Genomic DNA, 22,327 nt, shown 5'->3' with positions numbered 1-22,327 from the left:
AGTGTGCTAAAAACTTATCTAGAAAGTATGAAGTCCATGCTAAAAGCTTACCTAGGATGTGGAAGATATATGCTAATTCCAGCCTATTGAGCACTGATTTGGCCCTTCCTCTGTATAAAAGGAACTCAAAAATCTTGTTTGGGTCTCAGGTTTGAAACAGAAAGCTCCCGAGTCCACCTGGCCGTAAATAAATCATTTTTTTCCTTCTCAAAGTCATTCTTGAGTCCTGGCCTTTCTATACACAAATAGTTGAACCTCTCAACTTCTACAACAAGAGCAGTTAAAAGGCTCATTACAGTTTGTTAATTTTGCTGTTTGCTTTACCTAAAAAGCTCATTCATATTGCCTTAAGTGTTGTACAGAAATCTTTTTAAAAAATACTCCTGAAGGAGCAGATGTAGCTCAAGGGGTTGAGCACCTGTTTTCCACACATGAGGGCCCGGTTCTAATTCCCAGTACTTCCTAAAAACAAAATAAACAAACAAAAAAGTCTGCTCAGGGGGTGGCGATGTAGCTCAGTAGTTGAGTGCGGGTTTCCTACATACCAGGTCCTGGGTACAACTCCCAGCTCCTGTAACTCAAAACAAAAACAAAAAGCCTTTGAGGTCCCATATTTATTACTCAAAACTTGTCAGAGTGAGGGTGTGACAAAAAGGGAGAAAATATGCAAGCTATGTGGTATATGCAAAACTGGACTTAAATGGAAAGTAAAGAAATTTCTCATTTTACAGTTATTTATGAAGTAATTTCTTAAATAGTAAGTCCTTTTCAAAATTTGATGTGCATGTTTTCAACTGAAAAAAGAGGCTTTTCATAAACCTATCTATTCTGTACTGAATTGAAGCTCACATATTCATTACAATCAGACATGGTAAGAATGATGAAAGTGGAAATATTGAAAGTATGTTCACTTGAGTTGGACAGGGTTCCCTTCCTCTGGCAGGGAGACATGTCAAAGGAGAATTTTTTACTTTATAATTACACAGTTGAATTACCATGTCCAGCTTCCACTCCCACACTCTAATAATGTCAAAGATGGTCAAATTGTAAAGTGCTGCTGTTATTTGGTAAATTAATTATTGATGATGTTCTGGTTTTGAATTCAGAAAAATTATGTTAGGAAGTTAATGGAGCTCCTGCATAGCAGTTGACAGACCTCCTATAGCCCTCTACTATCGGGTGAGAGTCATTTCCTCCAAGCGATGTTTAAGTATATTGTGCAACATACATGCTCTGAGAAAGATGTAACAGCTCCTCCCTCGTTTCTCCCCACACAAAGAGTTGAAGGAAGCTGGTGGGGGATAGACACTCTCTATTGTTTAAGTTATTTGTAAATAACAGGCAATTCTAAACTGAGTCGAGCTGAATTCTCGATGCTAGCACCATCTAGAGGGAGAATCACATGAAATGGATGTCCATGTTTGCTTTCCAATCCTGTTCTTCTGAACTCTTTTCTAAGACTTAGGTATGCATTGTGAACACATCAGTCTCTTTTCATAACAGATTTAGCCTGATGGTCCCCTACTGAGCCTCAAAACTGTGTTTCCTAGTGGTTTGCTGCCTAATAATTATAATGATGACTAATATATATTGAGTTCTGCAAGCACTATGCTAAGCCTTTTCCTCAGGGTTTATGTGTAGAGTTGTGCAGGTTGCTCCCTGATAGGGGGAAAGGATGAGGGGACTGAAATCCATATTCACTTCCACCTACCAATATGCATGATCTGGGGTAGGGTTGTATCTACTTGGGAGAGAGGATGGGAATTTTCCAAATTGCAGAAAGGTGCTGCATGATGCAGTCCTGGTCCTTTATATACTTTATCCCAATTAATCCTCACAACATTCCCACAGAGTAGATACGACATTATCTTGCCCATTTCTGCAAGGGGAAGTAAAGCTTAGAGGGTTAAGTAAATTGCCCAAGGCCATATAGACAGTGAAGATCAGAGCTAGGATTTTGATCCAAACAGACTTATTCCAGAACTGGCACTGTTAACAATTGTGCCAGATGCCTCCCTGAAGAGAGGGCGTATGTGCATGTGTGCTTACATGGTTGGATCACTTCCTTCCATGTACCCATGCTGGAGTGAGAGAGGCTGTGCAGTATCTCTCCCCCACAATAATCCCTGCTCAGGTGGCCCTAAATAGAACCAAGCACAGAGCTGTCCTGTGCCTAGCAAGTTTGTTTGTGATGGGTGCTTCTCTCAATGATATAGGCAACTCAATAAGAAGCCAAGCAAAACCTTACCAAGTCCTGAATTAGAGAATTTAGGGTTGCCAGGTACCTCAAAATTTTATCTGCCCTCTTAGCTTAACTTGGCTTGTTTCTGAACAGGCTATGCAATTCTTCTTTCTGTATGCTTACACTGATGCCCACCTCAAATACCCTTCCTTTCTACTCTGCCATTTCTGCCTGTAGAAGTCCTTCTCTAAAACTCAGCTGAAACCTTCCTTCTTCATTTCTGTGAAGTTTTTCTAATCCAGCCTGTGCCCATCTCTTTTCCTCCTTTATCTTCTATAGTGTTTTGTTTACTTTATTTATAATTATCTATGTACATTTCTTACATCATTTATTGTTACCTTTTTAAAAACAGTGTGTGTTACATATGAGCTTTTTGCAATGTGGCATTCAATAAATGTAAATTGAATGTAGGCCTGCAGACTTAAAACATGGCAAGAGAAACCTGCATTTTATATTGTCACTTAAACTAAATGTCTAAATAGTATTTTCATAATACAAGGACATGGTGAACATCCTAAGCCAAATCTTTCATGCATTCACAAGCATAACAGATTTGTTTTTAATAAAGACCTAGTGAATAATTTAATTAGTATGATTACCATAATTAACTCAACTCCCAGGAGCTAAGGAGTTGTAGATTAGCAAGTCCCTTGGTATTGGGCAGGTTATAAACAAGTCCTGAATTTATTCTTCGCTTTCATTTTGGCTACAATTATCTATTAAGTCCTCAGGCTATAGTCAGGCAAAGCTTAAGCACAAGAGAAAAAAATAAGAAAAACCATTCGGGTTATCACTGAGAATATTATAGAGGGTTTATTTTGGGTAAAGTGAACTGGTAATAAAAAATAATTTTTTAAATTCTACCTCTACCATGTATACAGCACTATAGAAATTTAACAATAGGTATTCATTTGAAAAAAATAAATGATTCCTTCTCTGAAATCACAACTAAGAATATATTTCCTCTAAAATTCTACCAATTAAACTAAAAAATTATGAAAGGAAAACATGCTGTTAGTATGGAATTGATGTGTTCAAATATAATTGGTAAAATTAGTACAGCCTGCATTTTTAGTATGTTGGATAACATTTAGTGTTACATGCATCATACCTTTACATATAATAACTTCGTAAAAAATTGTGTTACCATAGATTTATATTTACTGAAGAAACAAACCAACCTGGACATTTTAGAAAAGATGCTGAATAGGAAAAATAAGATTTCATAAAGGTTAAAGAAAAGATGAAAATGATTCAGTAGCCTGAACCTGTATGAGAAGAGGAGAATTCTAAATTTCTAAAGATGTACATGCAAGGTCTCATTGACGAAGAAAAAGATGAGGAATTGAATATAATCACTATATTCTTTGTTGTATACAGTGATCTCATTTATGTGCTCTGTTATTAAAAGGGTGAATATTGGGAGTGGATGTGACTCTGGAAGTTGGGTGCCTGCCTTCCACATGGAGGTTCCAGGTTCAGTTTCTGGTTCTTCCAAGGGAGGCATCTTAAGGGAGGGAATTCAGTGTGGCTATAAAAAGGCAGCAGAAGGGATCCTTATGTTGATGGAAATATTCTGTCTTGAATGTATCAATATCTTGGTTGTGGTATTACCCTATAGTTCTGCAACCTATTACCAATGGGAGAAAACGAATAAAGGGGACATAGAATCTCTCTGTATTATTTCTTACAACTGCATGTGAATTCACAATTATCTCAAAATAAAAGTTTAATTGAAAAGATCATAGTATTAATACTATATACCTTCTTAAAACTAGTTATTAGTAACTAATTTGCTATAGGGAATGCACGACATACAAAACAAATCTTAAATGATTATACCTTCATGTATATGTTTTTGTCATCTAAAAACGTTTCTTTCATTTTTTATCCCACATTCTTCCTATTACCAATTTGATAAAGCGTCTCAATAAAGCACAAAGGTATTGCATGTTATGACAGAACCAGCACAGCCTTCGTGGTGATGTAAATTGTTTTACAGCTGATTACATTTTATTCCAGCACCAACAACCTGATTAGTGGAGTTTTCAGGGATTTCACAATTGAGTTTACAAGATTATAATGAATCTCTAGATTGGTGGAACACGGCCTGAATCTGTTTCCTTTGCAGATGTTGAAGCAAAAATTACAAGAATAGGGAAAATTTCAAGTCAATGAATGAAAAAATGCATTTGAAAACTATAAAGTCATATACAAATGTAAGAAATTGAGACAAATCTGTTATAAAGCCAGAAAGAATCTTAGAAGGCATTTAATGCAGTGTTTTCCAACAATTTTTGATTCATGAACAAATTCATATTAAAAACAAGATCAAGAACCATTTTACACTTTTAAAAATATGAATTATTTTGTATGATATTTAATAAAAGGTGATGTCAAATAGAAAATATTTTATTTTAGGGCTGATATTTTTACATACTATATTAAAAGTTTATTTTATGTTCTAATAATACATATAAAAGAAACAAATTTAGACAATTTCCTATTTCATAGGTGATACACTTTTGAATTTACTCTGAATTTAATATACTTTAAATGTTATCAAATCTTACAAAAATGATGTATATTGTCTTAAGATTTACCTTAAAATGTAGACTGGAACTTATCTTTCTGTTTATGATATTAAAACTAGACGAAAACTATTGTGTGACTTGGATGCACTTCTTATTTAATATATCAGCATTTATATATATAAATTTTATATTTTATTTTGAAATAATGCAATGCAAAAAATTCAGATTATGATTTGTAAGTACTTTTTTGTATGTAGCACATTTTGGCATAGATATGCTTCATTCCATATACACAAAAAGACAAGTTAGATTTTTAAAAGCGATCGTTATATTTTCTCTCTTTAACCTTGTTCTGATGTTCTAGTGACATACTGCTATGATATTTAATAGCTTTCATTGGGTAATTGTGAAATATGATTATTTTGCAGCAAGTTTTACATAATTCCTATTTTTATATTCTTCAACTCATAGGTTGACATCAGTGTTCATTACACTTACTGTCTTAAATAATCTAATACAATAAAAAAAACAAATACAATGGGACAAAAATCAAAAGCAACTTAATACTGCTATACAGTCAAAACTGGAGGCTTTCCATGTACATGTGTGATAAATTTGATCTCCACTAGAGCACAGTATATATTCAGCTGCAGTTGGAAGTTCTTGAATTATTTTTTTTTTCATGGGAAATTTTAAATACTCCTATTTATTGCTTAAAAATATAAAAATATAAATTGACCAACTGTGTTAGTTATACTCACTATAATGCATTACCATCAACACTATCCATTTCCACATTTTTACACTTAGGATAGAATGTACAAAGTATGGGATTATATAACACAGTGAACCATGTGGTGGAAAATGGACCGTGGTTAACAGTACAAATATGAGAGTGTTCTCTCAACTATAATAAATGTACAATCCTAATATGTGGTGTTAATAATAGGGGTTGTATGGAAAAAAATATGTCTAGAATACATTATGGACCATAGTTAGTGGTAATAGTTTAATCATGTTCTTTCATAATCTGTAACAAATGTTCCACCACAATGTAGGGTGTTGGTGGAGGGGTGATGTATGGGAATTCTGCACATTGTACATAATAAACTTCTCTAATGAAAAACTGAAAAAAAAATTGAAACAAATATCATTACAATTTTTATTGATAGGAAAGCCCTAGAACACAGCCTTGAACTGGAAGGGGCCCTTGAACCACCTTTCAGGAAATGATGACCAACCAATATTTGCTTTATGGATGGTGACATTGGCCAAGATCCAGAGAAGTTGAAAGACTTTCCTAAGCCATAAAATGGGTAAGCTATGGAGCTACATTCCTGCTCAGAGTTCTATTTAGTTGATAACAATTAGGGGCTGGGAAATTTGATAGAGGAAGTATATATAAATGTAAGTCTTAAGGTTTACCTTAAGCTGGGAATGATATATAAGATTATTTGATTCTGCCCATTTAAGTGTAGGGAGAGAGAAATTGCTTGATTTCTCCCTTGCAGTGTGTCCCTTGCAAAACTAATAGTTGGCTCACTCACCCACTAATTGAAAACCTCTTTAGGATCATTCTGCTCAAGCCCATAATCTATTAAGGAGGGCCAGTTCCAGTTTGTGGGTAAAGGTGAGCAGGCATACCTGCTGGAGTAAGTGAGTCCTTCAGAAGCCAAACCACTTCTTGCTATATTCAACTTTTCCTTCTCGTGCCTAGCTTAATCCAGAAATAAAGAAGAGGCTATTTGGGGAGGCATCACATTACTCTTCAGGTGGGGACTGTACCAGCAACAGCCCTTGCAGCCTTGCTGCCAGGCCAAGTCTGGAAAATGAGTAGGTAAGGCCATCTGAAGGAAGGTGCTACTGACCAACATTTACGAGCCATGGTAATAGTTGTAAGCTTTCAGTATTGTTGACAAGGATTTCATTGTACCCTTACCCTATCATAATTCTTAGACAAAAACATAACAGCAATCATTATTTGTTTCAAATTTCTAATTGTCTAAGGTACTCATACTAAGGCATTTTCATCAGACTCGACTTCCCTTCTGCATCCTCTTTCTTGTAATTTACCAGTGGACTCAATTTAATGTGTTCATCTCTCAGTTGTTCTCAATTGTTCTTTCACCACATCTCCTCCAACCATAGCAACTACACTATGTTTTTAAGATATGTGAGTTCCATTTAGTTTCTCTTTCCCACTTTGTTTAATGGCCTTGAGCTAGTGTGGGTGTGCTAGCTTCCATCCATCCCCAAGTCTGGATTTTCTAATAATCCTATCCATTTTTCTTTGGTCTGTTCCTTTTTCCTATCCAATCTCTTACCCCCAGGAGCTGAAAGTGATTTTACTGACTCCCCCTCCTTCCTTCTTTTACTGCCCCTGAAGTCAGCCTCACACATCCTTCAACCATTAAAAATGCAATATAGGGCCACATGACCAAGATCTCTTTATTTTATTATTTACTATTATTAGTAATGACTTTTTAAAATGGCAGGGATCATTTTGGTTAGTTCCTTTTGGGTCCTGGCCATTCCTACACTAGCTTTTTTTCCCTGCTGTCTAGATGTATCTGAGATCTTGTAGCCCAAACTCCTTTATTTTGAACTGTTTATTGTGTTTCTTACCAAATGGATTTGTCGGAACGTCTGAAAGCAAAAAGGTTCTTCTTCATCCCTTCAATGATAAAAGGTTGCCAAGATTACCATTAACATCTGTCTCTTTATCACCATCTCCTGGAGAAATGACTGCATGGCTTAAGATGTCATCTTAACTGGTTCTGTATGGAAAACAAAAGGCAGTTTTGAATGTTTTATAGTATCTCTATATTACAGGTTTATGCTGTAATGTAGAAAGGGCAGGTTGTCTAAATATATATTTGAGAGGTTTTTTTTTTTTACTACATTATATATTACATATAATATATAATATTATATATTGAAAATAAAGGAATAATTGGGAATAAATTACTAAATTTCATAAAGTTCATTGTGAAATTTAGAAAAAAATTTCCATGCTTAAAATATTTACCCATTACATTCAGGTCTTCTAAGTATTTGGATTCATATGCAGCATACTAATAGAATATTTATATGGATGCTTGAAATTTATAAACTAAAAGACATTTTAAACACTTTACTGTGATACCTTTAAAATGACATCTATAGTTTTAGCCAGAATTTTAGGGATTCCCTGCTAATTTTTCTTTTTAGTTATTCATGTCTATTTCCCCTTTTCTTAGCCCCCAATGCAGGCAGCTCTTTAAATGTATTCATTTCCTGCTTTCTGAGAGTTTTGCCCAGTGCTCCCAGTTAAAATATGACTTTTTGCAGGTTTGCTTTTCTCTGGGGGAACATTTTGCCTAAATAGGCTTTGCTGAATTTGAGGGTGGTTAGGAAAGTCAGCTGTAACAAACTTGTAGTCTTTTGCTTTATAACCATTAAAAAAGGTCTCCTTCTGGTCAAATGTTTTTGGTTCTGAAGTTATCCAAGGGCCTTAGCTCCCATGCATCTTAATACAGTGAATTCATCCGTGGGTACTAGTAGTTGGGTACTAGAAACTTTCACTTTGTGTGAAAATGTTACATATTGAAGTCACACTCCTGCCTACCTCTGGTATTATTTTAACTTTTTTTTTTTTTTTACTATTTTTATTTCTGTAGTCTACAACTTGGCTAATATTTGTTTATACAAAACTTTTAAAACTTATTTTATGTTTTAAAAATAAAACCCATCTGGATGAAATTTTACCTGCTTTCTTAAAGCCAGAAATCTTGGAGCCATTCTACTCTTTTTTTATTTTATTTGCTCTCACATCCAATCCAGCTATATATCTTATCTATATTATCTCCAAATTGCACTATGTATCTCTCCACCTCTACTGCCAACAATTTAGCTCAAATAATTGTCATTCTTGCACAGATTACTTTAGTGATCTGTCCACCCATCTCATTTTTCCTATTCTTTCCTATGCCAATCCATTCTCCCCCATTTCAATCAGGGTAATCTTTTAAAAGTGTAAATCAGATCATGCCATGCTATATTTAAACTGCCCCTTTGCTAGTCATCCCTCTATACCAGCCATACTGTATTCCTAGCATCTCTCCTCAGCAGTTTTGCTTTTACTTGTCCTTCTGCCTGGGAAACTTCAGCTAGTTTTTGTATGACTGGATCCTTCTCTTCCTTCATCTTTCACCATAAATGTCACTTTCCCAGAAAGGTTTTCCTGCCTTCTTAACTAGGTATCAGTATCCACTTACCATAGCCTTCCCTTCTGAAAATATCTTGTTTGGTAATTTTATGAATTATTTTTATTTACTTGTTTACTGTGTGTCTGGTGGCCACTAGAATGAAATTCCTTGATGAGCGAGACCTGCCAGTCTGATTCATTGACAGAGCCCCAGTATCTAGAGTAATTTCTGATACAAAGTAAGCAATCAATATACATTCATTTAATGAATAAATTATTTTAATTATTCTGCCATTTTATCCAGTTTTTTAAATGATCATCTCCAACATCTCATATTTCTAAAGTAGTCCCTTCTATATTTTAGCTATTGTCTTTTTTCTCCATTTTATCTTGTGTATTTCATTTCACTGAATTTGTGATTTTACTTTGGATGAAATTAATTCAAAATATATGTAGTTTTATGATAACTTTTCACCATTTTCAACTTTTTTTCTTAAACCTAATTTTATCTTTCTATTTCTATATTCTGGAAAAGTATTTGTTTTTAAAATAATTATTATTTTATCACCATTTTGTTAGTTTATTTCTATTAGAATTTATGTTCATTAATACTTATTTATTTTAATCCCATAAAATACTTTTTATCTCCTTAAACAAACTTCCTTGCTTTTTATACTTCTTTTCTACCTTGCTTTTAACTAGTAGCAGCATTCAGCACACAGAAGCAGAGATAGACATGCCCCCATTAGTGGGGATAGGGTGCCTAGAGGTCTTTATTATTCAATCCCCCCCTAGTTTCTGTTTTTCAATAGAGATCCCTATGTTTAACCTTAACATTAAACTTAATCCTAATCTGGATGGAAGAGTTGGATAACCCCAGTTTGACACAATGAATAATTCAAATAAATACATAAGAGGCAGATAGCCACTAAGATAAAACTGGACAATAGACTTTGAATTTCAGTCCAATTCAGAATGAGAACATTTATATTCTGAAAACTACCATATCTGAAGCACACACTTATGTTCTCATGAACACTTTTTGTAAGTATCCATAGCATAGCTAGAGAAGAAGACAGGAAAAACCCAAATAGTTTTGAGTATGCCTGATATAGATGGAAGCACAATAGGTAGATAACATTCAAACTATTGCAATTTTAATATGCTGGTCTGTTTTAAGAATTAATTTGAGTGAAATAATTTTTTTCTTGCCAATGTTGGAAGAGGAAAGAATACTGAGTGAAAATTATTTTTACATCTGCTTCCCAGTTGTGAAAATTTAGGGGAAACGTGTTTCTGTATATTTTTAGGAACAAACCCCTCATGCCCCGAGAATCATAATGGTTTACCATTTTCAACAGTTTGGTCTTGCCTCCCTCTTGCCATTGGCTGTGGAGCATAGCTCCAGAGCCCTAAATTCCAGGAAACATTTTAACTGCCCAACTTCAGAACCAGCTCTTCACAAAAGAACCTTGCATCGTTGAGAAGAACTTCATTTTGGAGAAACAAGGTCTCTCTTGAAGGATAGGCTAGAGGTCCTGCAAAGTAAATTGTGTCAAACAAGAGACCCAGATTTGTCTCTAAATTCACCTGACCTACAAACATTATATTGAAGGACTTCCCAGCACCCATTTCCTCTTTCCTGAAGAGGAGCTGAACTTTTGCCCCTCTGGGAAATCTCTCCCAACTAATAATATATTGCATTTCATTCCCTGCTACTCACTTTAGAAAACTCCCCAATCCCCTTCTGATATCACAGATTCCAACAATGATGCCCCTTCATAGCTAATTCTGTTGTCACCAGCCATAGGATACCCGATCAAGCCCCCTCCACACATTACACCTTCCCACTGCAAAGGGATTGGCTTAGAAAACCTACACATTTTCCCACCACATGGACTGGTCAACTATGCAGTACCTCATCCAGGATCAATTATGTCTGTCTAAACTTGGTGTCTTTAGCAAATATGGTACAGCAGAAGCCTGAACACAAACTTACAACAAATGAAAACATATGCATCTTTTATAATCACATGATTCTATATTCTAGAACACACCCCACAATGCCCAAAATTCTTAGTGTCTGTAAGGACAGGCAACAAAAACCATGACCTCATAAACTTCATTCATCTCAGTTCCAGGGAATATTACATTATCTGGTTTGAAAAATAAGGGCATTTTCTCCCAATCCTAATGTGGTTTCCTGAAAAGAGTGATCTAGTGTTTCAGACTATGTATGTCACTCCACAAAGGAGCAGATGGTTGACCCCAATGTAATAGTTTCTTTACATTTATGTATGTGTTTACAAATGTGCACATGTGTGTGTTTCTTTAAAATATAATGTATATATGTGCATGTTAGTATATTTCCTCTGACCTCAAGTATAATTGCAGATGGTTTGAATAATATAAATAAAAAATTATGATGGTAGTTGTGATAAAGGCCAATTCTAGGGTAATCTGAACTGGAAAGACTATACATCCATGGTTCATGTGCCTAAGGACAACTATCCTAATGGAAGAGAGAGAAGCATATGATCAAATTAATATTACTCAGTTATAAATTGTTCATATTTTCAACCTTGCAAGTTATTGCAAAATTATTCTCCAAAGAAGTTGTTCCAATTCGTTCTTGCCCGCAATGTATGAAAATTTCCGTTGTTCCACATCCTTGCTAACACTTAGTATTGTCAGTCTTAATTTTTTTGTCAATCAGATGGCAATGAAATTATAGTTTTGATTTACATTTCCTTGGTTACTAGGGAGGGTGACCCCTTTTCATGTTTATTGATCATTCCAGTTCCATTTCTGTGAATTGATTATTCACCTCTTTTGCCTTTCATATCGGGTTCATTAAAAATATATTTGAGTACTTATCATGTATTAGATTATTATCTTAGGCACTGGGAATATGGTAGGAAAAGATCTCCATCCTCATGTGGCTTATATTGCAGAAAGAATGATACACAAAAACAAGTAAGCTAATAATATAGCATATTAGAAAGCGATAAAGGCTCTGAAGAAAGCTGAATCAGAGAAGACAGTAATGAGTGTCTGTGTAGTGACTTGCTATTGTAAATCTTGTGGCCAGGGCAGGCCATACTGAGAAGGTAATATTCCGGCAAGACTTGAAAGATGAGAAGCAGTGACCCACGTGTGTATCTGGTGGAAGGGTTTTCCAAGGAAAGGGATGGAAGAACGCTACCTGAGTAAGGGGAAGGGAATGGGAGGTTAATTCTGAGAGCTAAGGGGCAGAGTGGACTAGCTCATGCAGGGCCTTGTAGGTAATTATAGGGACTTTAACTTTTACACATTGAGTGAAAAATCACAGGAGTCTCTTTAGTAAAGTACTTTCTGAAAGTCTTATTCTGGCTCCTGAGTTGAGGATAATAGCACAACAACAAATAAATAAAATCACATATATGGTGCTAAGTTCATGCACCAAGTCAAGTGATTTACCTGACATATTCTCTAGAGAGAGAAGTAAGAATGGAAGTAGAGAGATCTGTTCTGATTAATAATTGTTTTCTTACAGATTTATAGAAGTTTCTTACTTATTCTAAATATGACTTCTCTTTTGGTGCTTATATGTGGTTGTAAACATCTTTGCCTAGTCTCTGGGTTGTTTTACTATTTAAATTGTGTCTTTTGTTATCAGAAGGTTAAAATGTTAATGAAGTCAAGTTTATCAACCTTTTTATTTATGGTTTTTCCTTAATAGTTCTTAGACTCTTGCACTTAGTCTTTCTGTCCCCAGTCCTGCCACACTGAGGTTCATTCTCCATGCAGCCACCACTGTAACATCTGTATCTATGGAAGTGTAAATCTCAAGAACTGTCCATGGCTATAAAGCCCTGCATCATCTAGTGCAGTAGTTATTTTTCTTTAGATCCACCCACTCTGTGTGTGAGAATATAATAAGAGCTAAAATACATATATACATAAATTGACAGATAAAATTTTCCTATGATTTCAACTGATGGCTTGTCTATGATGGAGGCCCCAAGATTAAGGACTCCTAAAGAATCTCCAGACTACCTCTTTAGGCTCATCTTCTGGCTCTTCTCCCCCACTCTATACACAAAATTCCAGGAATATTGAACTGCTTTCCCAAACACACACCACAGTTCATACCAGAAGGCTTTAACTCATACTGTTCCCTCTGCTTGAAATTCTACCATTTCTTCCTGGTTTCTTCAACCTTTATGACTCAGCTGAGGCATACCACCACTAAAGAGCATTCCTGGGAGATGGATGTGGCTTAAGCAGTTGGGCTCCCATTTACCATATGAGAGGTCCCGGGTTTGATGCCTGGGGTCTTCTGGTGAAGGCAAGCTGGCCCGCACAGCGAGCTGGCCAACATGGAGTGCCATCCTGTGCAGGAGTACTGCCCTGCACAGGAGTGCCGGCCGACAGGGAGAACTGGCGCAGCAAGATGATGCAACAAGAGACACAGAGAAGAGACAATAAAAGACATAGCAGAACAGAGAGCTGAGGTGGTGCAAGAGAATGATCTCTTTCCCACTCGGGAAGGTCCCAGGATCGGTTACCGGAGCCACCTAATGAGAATACAAACAGACACAGGAGAATACACAGTGAATGGACACAGAGAGCAGATAATGAGGGGTGTGTGGGGCGGGGAGAGAAATAAATAAATCTTTAAGTAAATAAATAAAAGAAAGCATTCCTTGTCACCTCCTACCCTCAGCCCTAGGGTAACTGCCTATAGCATGTTATATATACTCTGTCATAGTGTTCATCCTTACTACTTATAATTGTCTGTTTCTTGGTCAGTGTTCCCCAGTACTTTGAACAGTGAAGTCAAGGGAATCATGTGTTATTTGTCTTTGTCTTCCCCATGTCCATCATTTTCCTTTGAAATACTCTGTCTTTCTGGCAGGTTCCTTTTCCCTCCTCATGCTTTTTCTCTCCCATCACTGTCTCTTTCTTCTTCTGATGCAGATTTCTTAGAAGAGTTGGACAAGAGCCACTAGAGTTCCAGGGTTGTGATTCCAAGTCTCTGAGTTCCTTCATAATGTATGGGGACAGCACAAGAGAAATACAAGTTATGATGCTTATTATTATGTTCTCCTGTATTCTAGAGTAGATTTAACATTGTCCCTAACTTTTCAACTTCCTGTTCCCCACATCCCTCACAACACCCAGCAGTGACTACTTATTCATAGTGAAAAAAAAAAAAAATCAGGTGGGAGTGCTTTCTTTAACTTTTTAATACTTAATAATGTATAAGGCATACAATTCAAAAGGTAGAAATGCATACAGTACAGTGAACATGGGAAGTCTCACTCCTACCTTATCATCAGGCATTGGTTCCCCGTGCCAGAGACAACTACTACTAATAGTTTCTTTTCTTTTTGTATCTGAGTGCTTCCTTTCATTTCACCCTGTGGGAGTATATTATACACACAGTCTGTACCTTGCTTTTTAGTATAATATACCTTGAGGATTATTCCACAAATATATAATTTATCTCACCAGGCAGTGATTGACAGACATTAGAGCTTTTGCAATCTTTGTGATCACAAACCAAGCTGCAATGAATATTCTTATACATCTTGTCAATACATTTAATTCCCTGAAAAAAGAAAATAGTCTATTCTCACTGCCTTTAAGTCTTTACTTCCTGTTCCTGTCTCGACTCATTGCAACTTAGACACCATCTACAATTCCTTCCACTCAACTTTTGGTGCAAATTTAACAAACCTTTCTCTTTCCTCATCTTTTGTAGGACCATTCCACCCAAAACAAGATTCTAAAGAGCATTTTAATTCTGTCATTTACTTTATTCCAATATCTGTCCATTTGCCAGGTCTAGTTCATTCCAACTCTGTACTTTCTATTCCCCCAACCTATCTCTAGGTCTAGGCAAAACTAATTTACCTTGTGCTTCTATAGATTTGCATATTCTGGACATTTCATATAAATGAAGTCATATAGCATGTGATTTTTTCATAACTGGCTTCTTTCACTTAATATACGGTTTTCAAGGACATCCATGTTATAGTGTATATCACTATTTCATTTTTTAAAGTTGCCAGTAATATTCCACTGTATGGATATAGCACATTTTGTTTATCCATTTATCAGATGACAGATATTTGGGTTGTTTTCACTTTTTGACTATTGTGAATAATGTTCCTATAAACCTTCATGTTCAAGGTTTTGTGTAGGCCTATGTTTTATTGCTCATGGGTACATAAATAGGAGTGAAATTTAGGGGTGTATGTTAATTTTATGTTTAACCTTTTGAGGAAGTGTCAGACTGTTTTCCAAAGCAGCAGCACCATTTAACATTTCCATTAGCAATGTTCCAGTTTCTCATAGACATATTCATAAACATTTGCTATTACTTGTCTTTTTTATATTAGTTATCATAATATGTATGAAGGGATATCTCATTGTAGTTTTGATTTGCATTGCCCTAATGACTAATGAGGTTGATCATATTTTTATGTGCTTATTTGCCATTTATATGTTTTTAGAAGAAATAAATATACAAATATTTTGCCCATTTATAAATTAGGTTATTTGTCTTTTTACTATTGAATTTTAAGAGTTTTTATACATGCTGGAACAAGATTAGGGAATCAGATATATGATTTGCAAATATTATATTTTCCCATCGTGTAGACTGTCTCTTCACTTTCTTGAAGGTACTGTTCATAGCACAAAAGTTTTAAATTTTGATGAAGTCCAATTTATTTTTTCCCTTGTTTCTTATGTTTTTGAGGTTGTATCTTAGAAATCATTGCTTAATCCAAAGTACTGAAGATTTACTCCATTCTAAGAGTTTTATTGTTTTAGTTCTTATATTTAGATCTGTGATCCATTCTGAGTTAAATTTTACATATGGTACAATGCAGAGGACCAGCTTCATTCTATTGCACACAGATATCCAGTTTTCCCAGAGCTATTTGTTGAAAAAACTATTTTTCCCAGTTAAGTTATCTTGGCGTCCTCCTGACAATCAATTGACATAACTGTAAAAGTTTATTTTCAGACACTTAATTCTGTTCTATTTATCTGTATGTCTATCTTTCTGTCAGTACCACACTGTCTTGGTTACTGTAGCAGTTTAACATGGTTATGAATTCCAACAATAGATATTGGATTAGGTTTGTAATCTGGTCTGTACCTGGGCATGATTAAGTTATGATTAGAACTTTGATTGGGCCACGTCATTAGGAGTGGGGACTCACAAATAAAAGGCATGGCAAAGGACAGAGTTGAGAGTTTTTGATGTTGGAGTTTGATGCTGAAGCCTCAAGCTGGAGCTCAGGGAAGTAAGCTCACAGATGAAAGGGAAGCCAGCCCCAAGAAGAGAGGAACGCTTAGCCCAGGAAGAAGCAAGCCCTGGGAAGAAAGGAACCTTGAACCCAGAGAGAAGCAAGACCCTGGATGGGAAGAACCCAGGAAGCCTGAACCCTCACAGCCATCAGCAGCCATCTTGCTCCAAGACTTGAAAATAGACTTTGGTGAGGAAAGTAACTTATGTTTTATGGCCTGGTATCTGTAAGTTCCTACCCCAAATAAATACTCTTTACAAACCAACCAATTTCTGTTATTTTGCGTCAGTACCCCTTTGGCTGACTAATACAGTTACTATAGGTTTGTTGTAAGTTTTGAAGTTGGGAAGTGTGTGTCCTTCAACTTTGATCTTCTTTTTCAAGCTTCTTTTGGTTCTTATGGGTCCTGTTCATTTCCATATGAATTTTAGGATCAGCTTTTCGATTTCTGCATGAAGGCTGCTGGGATTTTGATAGGGATTGCATTGAGAGCGTAGATCAATTTGGGGAATATTGCCATCTTAACATCAGGTCTTCAAATCTGTGAACATGAGATGTCTTTCTACTTATTTAGATCTTCTTTAAATTCTTTCAACAATATTTGTATTTTTCTGTGTGCAAATCTTGCACTTTTGTTAAATTTGGTCCTAAGTATTTTGTTCTTTTTGATGTTATTGAAAATGAAATTGTTTCCTTAATTTTATTTTTTTGATTATTTAGTGCTAGAATAGAATTTGATTTTTTAAAAATATTGATCTTGTGTAATATAACTGTGCTGAACTCATTATTGGTTCTAATAGTTTTTTTAAAATGTATTATAATATATCACTCATATATATAAGCATACATGAACAATAAATGTATAATAGTTGTGAACTTACAAAACAGATGTATATAACATCAAATAAACACATATAACATCTCACCCTACTGTCAATAACTTGCATTATTTTTAAACCTTTTTAACTAATGATTAAAGAGCATTGTCAAAATATTACTACTAACCAAAGGATTTTTCCCCTAACCAATCTGATTATTATCTTTATATCCTTTATATATGAACATACAAAAACAATTAAGTTTATAGTAAAAGCTGTGAACTTACAAAGCAAACATGCATAACATCATACAGGGGTCCCATACATCAACCCTCCATCAACACCTTGCATTGTCATGAGACGTTTGTTACAAACTATGAAAGAACACTGTCAAAATCTTACTACTAATCATAGTTCTTGTCTTATGTTTGGTGTGTTTTCCCCCAACCCATCCTTTTATTATTTTTTAAATATTTTTTTTTATGACAGGAGGTGTAAACTGATAAAACAATCATGCACATGTGCAGAATTCCTAAACAACACCCCTCCATTAACACAACAATATGTGGTGTGTCATTTGCTACAGATAAAATAATATCATCTGATCATTGCCATGTCCATAGTGTACATTTGACTCACATTTTCCACACTGCCTCAGTATCAACACAGTACATTTTTGCATAGATGCAAGAATATTATACTATTACTACTAACCACAGTCCATAGGTCACTCCAGCTGTATTTTTCCCATGCTTCTCCACATTCCCAACATCCTGAAGTAGTGATATACATTTGTTCTAGCTAACAAAGGACACTCTTGCATCTGTACCATCAACTACAATTCTCACCCACCTCTTGGTTTACTGTGCTATCCAGTTCCTAGATTATTTTCAAGCATTCTGTCAATTGGCATTTACATAACTAGACTACCATTTTCAGTCACATCCCCATTTATAAACTAGCTGTTACTCACTGTGTTACCATCCACTCTGTACATTTCCACAATTTTACAGAAATGCTAATTAAAACTTCTACATACATTAAACATCAGTAGTCCACTCAGTCCTTCTCTTATCTCCTTTAAGAACCCACCACCTACCACCAGATCTTGAAGATATTTTCCAATAATTTCTTCTAGAAGTTTTATGCTTCTTGCTTTTATTTTTAGTTTTTGATCCATTTTGAGTTAGTTTTTGGATAAGGTGTGAGATAGCGGTCCTCTTTCCTTCTTTCAGATATGAATGTCCAATTCTTTCAGCACCATTTGTTGAATGGATTGTTCTGCCCGAACTGTGTGAGTTGGACAACCTAGTCAAAAATCACTTGACCATACCTGTGAGGGTCTGTTTCTGAATGTTAAATTTGGTCCATTGGCCTATTGTGTCTTTCTTTAGGCCAGTACCATGTTGTTTTTACCACTATAGGTAGGTATTATGATTCAAAGTCTGGAGATGAGGGTTCACTTTTCCTTTTTTATGATGTGTCTGGCTATTCAGGATTCCTTATACTTCCAAATAAATTTAATGATCGTATTTTCAATTTTTCCTTTAATGCTGGTGGAATTCTCATTGGTATTGCATTAAATTTGTATATAAGTTTGAGTAGAATTGACATCCTAATGATATTTAGTCTTCCAATCCATCAGCATGGAATGTTCTTCCAGTTATTTAGGGCTTTTTTGATTTGTTCAACACTGAGTTGCAGTTTTCTGAATACAAGTGCTCTACACCATTTGTTAAGTTTATTCCTATTTGAGTTTTATCTGTCATATTTTATTTTCACCACTCTTTTGACACTTTGTTACTTTTTTTTGATATAATCTTCATTTCTAGACTCTCTTCCAGGCCTCTCTCTCCTGTTTTTTCTTATTAGGCTCTAGCACACTCTTTAGTATTTCCTAAAAATCTGGTTTCTTGCTTAGAAATTCTCTAAGTTTGTTTATCTGTGAATATTCTAAATTCACCCTCATTTTTGAAAGAGAGTCTTGCTGGATATAAGATTCTTGGTTGGAAGTTTTTCTCTTGTAGTATCTTAAATACATCAGACCACTGTTTTCTTGCCTCCATGGTTTCTGGTGAGAAATCAGCACTTAATCTCATTGGATATTCCTTATATGTTATGCATTGCTTTTCTCTTGCTGCTCTCAGAATTCTCTCTTTGCCTTTGGTCTTTGACATTCTAATGAGTATGTGTCTTGGAATTGGTCTATTTGGATTTTTTTTGATAGGAGTACATTGTGCTTCTTGGACAGGGATATCTTTGTTCTTCAATAGGGTTGGGGAATTTTCTATCATTATTTCTTTCAATATTCCTTCTGCCCCTTTTCCCTTCTCTTCTCTTTCTGGGACATCCATGACACATATGTTTGCATGCCTTTTTCTGTCATTTAGTTCCCTGAGACCTTGTTCAATTTTTTCCATTCTTTCCTTCATCTGTTCTTTTGTATGTTCACTTTCAGAGGCCATTTCTTCAAGCTCACAAATCTTTTCCTTTGCCTCCTCAAATATGCTATTATATGATTTCAATGCTTTTTTAATTTCATTGATTGCACTTTCATTCCCATAAGATCTGCTATTTTTCTATGTATGCTTTCAGATCCCTCTTTGTGCTCATCCAATGTCTTCTTAATAACCTTGATCTCTTTAGCCAGCTCATTGAATTTATTAAGGAGATTTGTTTGAACATCTATAATTAGTTGTCTCAACTCCTTTATGTTCATCTGGAGACTTATCTTATTCCTTTAACTGGGCCATAGCTTCCTGTTTCTTGGTGTGGATTGTAATTTTTTGTTGGTGTCTTTGCATCTGGTTTACTAGAGTATTTTTTATGGGTGCAGTTTTTGTCTCTAGTTTAGGGCTTCCTATCATTTCTCCCTTGCTGGTTATGCAGTAGGAGCCAAGCATGTATTTGGTGCTCTAATCTGTGGAGGCTCAAGCTGCCCCCATTGCAACAGGGACCAATGAAGCTTCTTCCAACTTTCTCCATTGCCAGAGGTAGGGACAGAGTCACAGCTATGTAGAATAATCCACGTGCGGTCCTAGACTGTAGTTGCCCAGAGAGACTGATGAAGCTTCACATCCCTTCCTCCCCTACCTGGCGCAGGGATGGAGCTGCAGGTGTGGGCAGCAATCTATGCAGTGCAGGTCCTAGGATGACTGCAATTGCCCTGGTAGACTTCTGATTTTCAGTCTATACCAGCCAAAGTTCCCTGCACTTACCTATATAGGCTGATGCAGGGCTCCTCTGGCTCCTCCCTGCCAGAGGCAGGACTGAAGCCTAGGCTGGCTGCAGGTTGGTCTGCATGAAAGAAACTATCAGCCTGGCTTCCCCTCAGGCTGGGGGCAGCGTCAGAATGGTGGCTACTGGCCTCTTTCTGACTTAGTCTGGTCCTCACCCCAGCTGTTCCCAGGGTTATCTCTCAGCCAGCCAAGTCTCCCAATCAATAGCTGAAATCAGCAGCCAACTGTCTCCTCCTCCCGTTTCTGGGAAATGGAGCTTCCAATTCCTGTCACATGGCAGCTCCTGGGGTGGCTCGTGCTGCCAGTGTAGGACAATGACCGGCCTCCGCAGCTTGGTCAGTAATTTCCTGGAGAGGCTGGTGCAGGTCCCCTCAGCTTCCTCCCTGCTGGAGGTGGCACTGGGGCCTAGGCTAGACCTGCAATCTGGCCTGGATGGAGAGGAGCTGGTCCCCACCAGCACTGGGATTTCCAGTCTGCCCCACTTCCCCTTGTGCCAGGTGCGGAGTTAAGATGGCTGTTCCTGGCCTCTTTTTGACCTGAACAGGTTCAAACCTTAGTTGTTCTCAGGGTCATACTGTAGCCCACTGAATTTACACATTGATAGCTGAAATTGGTGCCCATCCGTCTCTGCCTCCCCTGTTTTGGGGAAGTGGAGCTTTCCATTCCAACCGCGGAACAGCCCCCAAGGCGGCTTGTGCCTCCTATAGAGGATGGGCACTGGCCTCTGTGGCATGGAGTGCTCTACTTAAGAGTCTTCTCTGCAGACAGGCAGTCTCCTCCTTCCACTCCTCCAAGGATGTTGCAGGATGCTCTTCTGGCCTCCTGGAGCCTCCAAACAGGTGCTTCAGCTAGCTGCAGAGAGCTCTGGGTATTTGCTAACTGCCCTGTAGCAGGAGCTGACTCTTAGGAGCTCCTTACTTGGCCGCCATCTTGCTGGTTCTGCTCTCTAATAGGTTTTTAATGTGGATTCCTTAGGATTTTCTATATACAAGATCATGTTACCTCTGAGTAGAGATAGTTTTTCTATTCCCTGTCCATTATGAATACTCTCCCCTCCCCTCCCCTACTTTCCCCTTCCCTTTCTGTCCCTTAAGTGCTCTGACCTGAGCCTCTTGTACAATATTGAATAAAAGTGGTGAGAGTGGACATCCTTGTCTTGTACTGATCTTAGGAAGAAAGAATTCAATGTTCCACCTTAAGTCTGATATTAACTATCTTTGATATTTTTTATCAGGTTGAAGAAGATCCATTTTTTTCCTAGTTTGTTGAATGGTTTTATTTTTTCTTTTTATCATGAAGGGTTTTGGAAATTGTCAAATGCTTTTTCTGTGTTTACTGATATGATCATGTAGTTTTTGTCTTTTATTCTATTAAATAGTTTACTGCATTAATTGGTTTGTGAATGTTGCATTCTGGGAGAATCCCACTTGGTCATGGTATATAGTCATTTTTATATACCACTGAATTCCTTTGCTAGTATTTTATTGAGGATTTTTGTTCTATTTTCATAAGGGATATTGGCCAGAAATTTTCTTTTCTTTTGATTTGTCTATTCTTGGTATTAGAGTAGTCCTGATTTTATACAATGAGTTGGGAAGTTGTCTTATTTTGCCAAAGGCTGCCAATGCAAAGAACCAGAAGGAGGTTGGCTTTTATAATGGGAAATTTATTAGGGTAAAAACTTACAGTTCTGAGGCCATGAAATGTTCAAATCAAGGCACCATCAGAGATGCTTTCTCACCAGATTTTTTTCTGCTGGCAGATCCTGTAGTCCTACCATGTGGTGAGGCAAGATGGTGAGTCTGCCAGACTCTCTCTCTCTACATTCTCCTGGAGCTCAGAGCTGTGGGTGATCAGGCATATGACTTGTCTCTTTCCAGGCCTCCTCTCTCAGCCTTGGCTGCTCGGCTTTCTCCCTGAGTTCACAGGCATATGGTTCATCTCTTCAATTCTCAGCATCTCTGTGGGCCCAGCCTCTTGGGGGATTCATGCTTCAGCCAC

At 36.6% G+C, this 22,327-nt stretch overlaps 1 protein-coding gene across 3 annotated transcripts in view; it reads right to left on the bottom strand.

Moving 5' to 3' along the window:
- ASB15 (ankyrin repeat and SOCS box containing 15) overlaps window positions 1–22,327 on the bottom strand; it is a 76,754-nt gene that overhangs the window by 52,206 nt on the left and 2,221 nt on the right. For all 3 annotated transcript variants that reach the window (XM_058297303.1, XM_058297306.1, XM_071215254.1), the window contains exon 2: window positions 7,402–7,553. The gene's annotated coding sequence lies outside the window, so the exon portion shown is untranslated. The remainder of the gene's footprint in view (window positions 1–7,401; window positions 7,554–22,327) is intronic.

The sequence above is a fragment of the Dasypus novemcinctus genome, chromosome 5 (genome assembly GCF_030445035.2).
Source record: "Dasypus novemcinctus isolate mDasNov1 chromosome 5, mDasNov1.1.hap2, whole genome shotgun sequence".
In the NCBI taxonomy this organism is placed as follows: Eukaryota; Metazoa; Chordata; class Mammalia; order Cingulata; family Dasypodidae; genus Dasypus; species Dasypus novemcinctus.
This window is presented reverse-complemented; position numbering and strand designations above follow the sequence as displayed.